Source organism: Psammomys obesus, unplaced genomic scaffold (genome assembly GCF_907164565.1).
Source record: "Psammomys obesus unplaced genomic scaffold, mPsaObe1.curated_primary_1811, whole genome shotgun sequence".
NCBI lineage: Eukaryota > Metazoa > Chordata > Mammalia > Rodentia > Muridae > Psammomys > Psammomys obesus.
The window spans coordinates 10,452,763-10,459,149 of record NW_026596256.1 but is presented as its reverse complement, the minus strand read 5'-3'; the positions used below and the strand labels follow the sequence as shown (position 1 = coordinate 10,459,149).

The window sequence follows — 6,387 nt, the reverse complement described above, 5'->3', positions numbered from 1 at the left end:
TGTGTGTATGGATACCTGCCATGGCTTGCATGCGGATGTTAGATGAAGGTTTCACGCAGGTCATCATAGTTGCATAGTTCTGCAGCGAGTACATTTATCCACTAAGCCTTAATGTCAGAAATTTATTTTTCAAAATAGTTCAGTAATCTTCTTACACGGCCAGGCATTGGTTCAGATTATGTACATCCTGCATGACATAACTCGTGACAACTTTCAGGTACTGAAAATCTCAAAGCCAAATTCAAATAGTGAAAGCTAGGAGTTATATTTGATGCCCATTTAGTGCTGAGTATCCAAGGACAGCACTGGGCTCTGAGTGTACATCATTAAACAGGCAGTAGACCTTAAGATGGAGTAGGTAGAGATAACCTACAGATCAAATTAGACAGTTAGACGCAGCTGTGAGGACAAACAAAGGAGAAAGAACAATGGAAAGCATGCAGAATAGCAAGGGTAATTCCTTTTTTTATTATTTAAATTAGTACATGAATGAATGTTCCATCATAACATCTTCATACATACATAAACTTTGTTCTGATTTGCTCTATTCTCCCACTGTCCTCCTCTGTGTCTCCCGCATCTCTGGCTGGTCCTTTTCTTTCTCCAGATGTCCCCACTTATGTTTTCATGTCACATGTGCTTCATTACACTCTCTTTCTCCCCTCCTACACACTTTCTTCTCCTCTTATGATCCCAATAATTTCAGGACCTGTACATACTCCGACATGTTTTATATCCAAGTTCTGTATATAAGAGGAAATGATGTAATGTTTGCCTTTCTGAGTCTGACTTATGCTTAACATAATGTCGTAATTTCAATTTTCTTTGTGGCTGAATACATTTCAATTCATATATATGCCACCTTTTCTTTTCCTGTGTATCAGGCGATGGACATGTACGCTTATTCCATTTCCACATTGTTGTACATGATGTGACAGTGAACATGGGTGTGCAAGTATCACTGTAGTACATCGAGCATCCTGTGCACATACGCCTGGGAGAGGAATAGCTGTGCTACGTGGCAGCTTTGGAGAAACCTACACAGTGATTTCCACAGTGACTTCACAGGCTTCTGTCCCCCCAACAGTGGATAGCAGTTCTTCAAAAGCGCAGCCACATTTGCTGCCATTTGTTTTCATGGTGTTAATCATTCTGACTGTGGTGTGAGACTCTCAAGGCAATTTTAAATTGTATTTCCCTGGTGGCTAAGGATGCTGGACAGTTTTCCAAATTCAAATTGGCATTTGCATTCACTTTTTTGAGAACTGTCTATCCACTGCCCTTGCCTTTTTTTTTTTTTTTTCTTTTTCTTTTGACTGCATGATTTGTTTGCTGGTTGTTTAATTTTTACAGTTCTTTTTATACTCTAGATATTAATCTCTTTTCTGTAATGGTTGATAAATATTTCCTTCTGAAATCTGTTTTTTACTTTAGATTGTTTTCTTCTCTATGTAAAAGCTTTTTAATTTCTTACAATCCCATATTTTAACTCTCGGGACCATTTTTTCCTAGGTGTCTGTATTCATTCTTTGTAGGCCCCAAAAGCACAGTTAGCCCCTTCTGCCAAATGCTTGTTAAGTTCTTAATTTCTCATTTGAAACAGTGTCAGGATTGGACAGAAAAGGAGATAAAAAAGTTGTTCTATTATAATACATTACCAACAGGACTATTGACATTCTTTCTATTTGTTTAATTTATTTATTTTTAACGAGGGCTACCAATCACTGTTTCCATCAGAAAATGTTTGAATGGTGAGTGGAAGGTGTGGCTACCAGGCCTGAGAGTAGAAAAAGGGTTCACCCAGAAAGAAGAAATGCAAACAGGGCTTTGGGTAGACTTTGTGGGGAGCTCCAAGGGTGCCCAGATCAGATAGAGCAAAATGATAGAGGGAAGAGAGTCAAGGTTGAGGACAGAGACTTTCAGTTCAGTTAGGGCCCTGCTGTATTTCTGTAAGAGCTTTTATTTAAATTAAATAGGATGCTCCTTGAAAATTCTAACAATCCAATTTTGTCAAAGTCATTGTAGTCACTTTTGTAAAACTGAAAGAAAGGCTGTGGAGGAAGAGTGAAAAACACCCAGAAGATGGATGTTGAAGGTTTCCTTTTTCTTTTTTCTTTTTTTTTAGTAATGGGTCATGACAAGTTTTATGGAGGAGCATATTTTGAAGGTAGAGCGAAGAAAATTAACCAGTAGATTGAAGTATATAACATGAGAACAGAAAACATAAGATAACAGGTAAGGGGGCAGATCAAAAACTACTGCAACATCAGAGTCAGCCCTGAAAACATGAATACAAGTAGCATTATATGAACTGAGGAGGTATATTTAAGAAGATATGTGCATTTACATATAGACATGCAATAACAGTAAGAAAAATAAAAAGGCCGTGATTTAAAGAACAATGGGAAGGAGTAGATGGGAGAGGGCTGAAAGAGAAGGTCAAAATGTAATGCTATTATATTCTCAAAAAATAGCTAGTTTGAGATATGGTTGCTTTGTTGGTTTTGCAGCAGCGTAAATGTTTGGAGAGAACCCAGTGGAGACAAGAATATGTTAAATATAAATACTTGATTTATATTATTTTGATGCTTGCTGCAGTGTGGTCTGGTGCTTTATATTTGTTAACTGCTTGCCCCCCAAGATTCTTACTGTTTATGTGGCCAAAGTGTGAGGGCTTTAGGAGAGGAGAAATACGGAAATCAGGAAGATGGGAAGAGAGAGGGGAGGAAGCCACCATGGGTTAGGTAAAGAGAGAACCATGTGGGCCAGGAGGAAGTGGAGTGGAAAGTAGAGATCCAGATGAAGGATAAGCAAGTATTATGGAATTATGATGGGAGATGGGTCAGATAGGAATGGTCAAGGCAGATGGCATTGGATGGGGGCTGGGAGGTGGATAGGGAAGTTATTAAGACAGTATAGGTGGAATTATTTGCTCAGCCCAAGGTGTTATAAGGCAATTATGTAATCTAAACAGATTTCTGTGTCTTATTGATGATGATAGTGGATCAGATAATACCACCATATTAATTATAGAGCTAAAAATAAACATTATTATCCGAATACCATTTATTTTCAACAACAAAACTTATACAAGTTGTTCACCTGGTCCCATTAAAGTGTGGCATAGCAATGTTTCTTTTAATAGATTAGCAAGTAACTAGAGTATCCATTTTCTCAACATTTCACAATAGTAACTCCAATCAGTTTTACAGCCATCTACTTCTCATCAATTCTTTCCAAAAAACATTTAAGTGTAGATGATGTTCTCTGACTATCCATTAGCTTTGGACATTTTGAAATTTTTAGTTCGGAGTGCCTAGAAAAATGGTTGGCAAAGAATGGGTATACAAGAGTGATCAAATGGGTGAATAAATGAATGAAATTGTTAAAGAATATTGTATCTTTTCTCTGTAACTATCATTGAAAATCTTTGGGTTAAATGCTCTGATAAATCTAATGGCAGGAATTTTGCCCTTATTTCACTTCCCCATTCTTTTAATTCACTCACATGGGACAGCTTCTGTGAAGCATGCTTTATGTTATAAACGACAAAGAGACAGGCCAGCAGACACAAGGGAAATTACATTTTGGAAACAGTGGCTCTTTGTAACTTTAAAGGTCAATATACCTAGTGCTTACCCAGTGTTTTTGTAATGGTCTATGCCATCCTGAAAATACAAGGAATCTCCAAAATCTTGCTTTCATTTTGTACATATGATGAATTAGTGCTGTAGGATAGAAGGAGAATATGTGCTTGTCAGGACTGCATTTGACTTTAGTTCCCAGAATCATAAGTCAGCAGTCATTAGAAGTAATTTAAAAAGGACCAAATAGGAATTGATTTGGAATTGTGTAACCGAAGGAAGATAATCACTATCAATTTCATTCTACTTTAGCTATGGTGTAAAGGCAGCAGGAATGGAAGATCTCTGGAGAGGACCATGATGTATTGCTTTTACTATTTGAAGTGACTGTCTCTAAGTAGCCAAAACAAAAGTTTGAATAGCTCTGTTGTGCAACTGAAGATGAAGGAAGACGAGGGAAAGGGGAAAAAATGATAGAAACAAATAAAAGAGATGCCACACTTTTTAGTGTCCTTATTCCTTTTATTACTATTCTTTTATTGTTACTTACATCCCAGTTATATCCCCCTCCCTGCCTCGTCTCCTCCCAGTCCTTCCTTCCCTTGGTAATATAAGGCCATCTGTTCAAATCTGCCTTGGAAACCTCTAACAGATATTTAAATGCTACATGAAAAGGCATCTTTAATTTATTTTTATTATCATTTATTACAATTTATTCTATTTGTATCCAGGCTGTGGCCCTCTCCCTCCTCTCCACCCAATTCCTCCCTCCCTCTTCTCCCCTGTGCCCCTCCCATAGTCCACTGATAGGGGTCCTCCTTCCCTTCCATCTGACCCAAGCCTATCAGGTCTCATTGGGAATGGTTGCTTGTCTTTCCCGGTGACTTGGCAAGGCTGCACCACCCAGGGACAGGTGATCAGAAAGCCTGTCACTGAGTTCATGCAGAGAGAGGCCCTTACTAGGGAACCCACTTGGATGCTGAGTCTGTGGGCTACCTCTGAGCGGTGTTTTAGGTGTTTTAGGTCCTCTTCATGCACTGTCCTTGATTGGGTTATCAGTCTCTACAGGGACCCCAGGGCTAAGTTTGTTTGTTTGTTTTGTTTTGGCTCTGTTGGATATATTAAAAAAACAAACAAAACATTTGAAGTAATTAGCTAAGAGTAAGAGTGTGTGTAAAAAAATAGATATACACTTTCCTTTGAGGACACTCTGTCCTGTGAGAAGGCAGGGAGAGAGGGAGGGAGGGAAGAGGCCAAGTGGTTAATGCTTCAGCCAAGGGCAGTATTTGATGGGGCCTTGCTCCTCCACGGGAGCTCCTCCCCAGCTGCGTTGTCTCAGGATGAGGATGAGATGATGCACGCCAAGGACGCCGTGCAGTTTGGTCTGGCAATTCCCACACTTACTGTGACTGACCAGTCTCTCCAGGAGCTGTCCTGAGTGGCATCCACGCAGCAGGTTTTACTCAGATACTGGAGGGGTCTTGTGCGTACAGAGCCTCCTGCTTCTTAGCATCCGTGGTCTTAATGGGGTCCCCAGGAGAGCTGCTTGGTGGCAACCACACCCCAGTCTTTGCCATCAGTGAAATCAGTCTTCATGCCTTCTTCCTTCCCGCTCTCAATCAGTTCATCTATTTTTTCTTTTTCTTTTTTTTTTTTTCTTTTCTTTTCTTCAGACTGCAGGTCAGCTTTACCCTTCCTAGAGCTCCTTCTCACAGGATAGAAATCTGTGAGTTTTCTATTCTGCTGCGTTTTCCTTTGAGACATTTTCCAAGAATCACATGAGTGGGGTGGAGTTTTTGGAGGTTCTGCTGCTTTGAATTTTGGGGTTGGAAAAGGTGCCAGGGGAACTCTCTTGGCGTCTTTGATTTTTCTGATCATTGGATCACATTCCCAGCATTTCTTTTCTATTCTCCTGTAGTTTCCAGCTAATAGTTTCCCCTGGCATTTAACCTTGTTATGTGAGACTGAGTTCTCTTCCTGCAGTGAGGAGTGCATTCCAGATCATTTGTTCAGACGCATGTAGGCATAAAACTTTGCCCAGCAAACACATTCCCCCCCTCCTTCCTGCTGTGAGTCCTCCTGCGCCCCTCTGCGCCCCTCTGCGCCCCTCTGCGCCCCTCTGCCCTACCATCTCTGGGTCTGGGGCCTTCAGCGCCCCGCTCCCCTCTGCTGCCGCCACCTGCATCACACAGAGCTGCACATCTTCCTCCCTCTAGCCATGGCAGGGTTCTGGCACCACCTGGAATCGCCCAGGAAACCGAGCTTTCAAAATATATTCAAATTTTAACACACTGTATAGTCGGGTTTCTAGGCTGTTGTCTGGGTTTTCCAAAAATATCGGTCTCCCAATGGAAAGTTCAAGAATCCAGTAGTGGTTCAATCCAGGGGACTGGACATCTCAGCAGTCCCAGTCCTGTGCCATTGTCACTGGGAAGTCCTAGAGAGCTGCCCTTCAGTCTGTGCTAGAATCCAGAAGAAATAGTGGGTATTAATACCCTTCAACTCAAAGACCCTCCTGTCTAATTAATCTCTGTCAGCTAGTTTCTCATTCTGCCTCTGGACCTAGGGTTAACTTTATTAAATTCTGTGAACAGAAAGCTCTTGGATTAAAGGTGTGTGCTAGGGCTGAGCCACACCATAATCACCTGTCTATAATAAACAGAATGTTCTTGGATTAAAGGTGTGTGTTAGGCCTGAACCTTGCCATAGCACCTGTTTACAGTAAACAGAAGGTGTCCTTACCCTTATGAAACAGAAGTTAGCAAATGTTTCCAAAAAGCACTAAAGCACTAGCCTGTAAATA

The 6,387-nt window shown here is 40.8% G+C and overlaps 1 pseudogene; it reads right to left on the bottom strand.

Annotated features, from left to right (window-relative positions):
• Positions 1 to 4,845: 4,845 nt before the first annotated feature.
• On the bottom strand, positions 4,846 to 5,615 carry LOC129668686 (N-lysine methyltransferase KMT5A-like; annotated as a pseudogene).
• Positions 5,616 to 6,387: the final 772 nt, after the last annotated feature.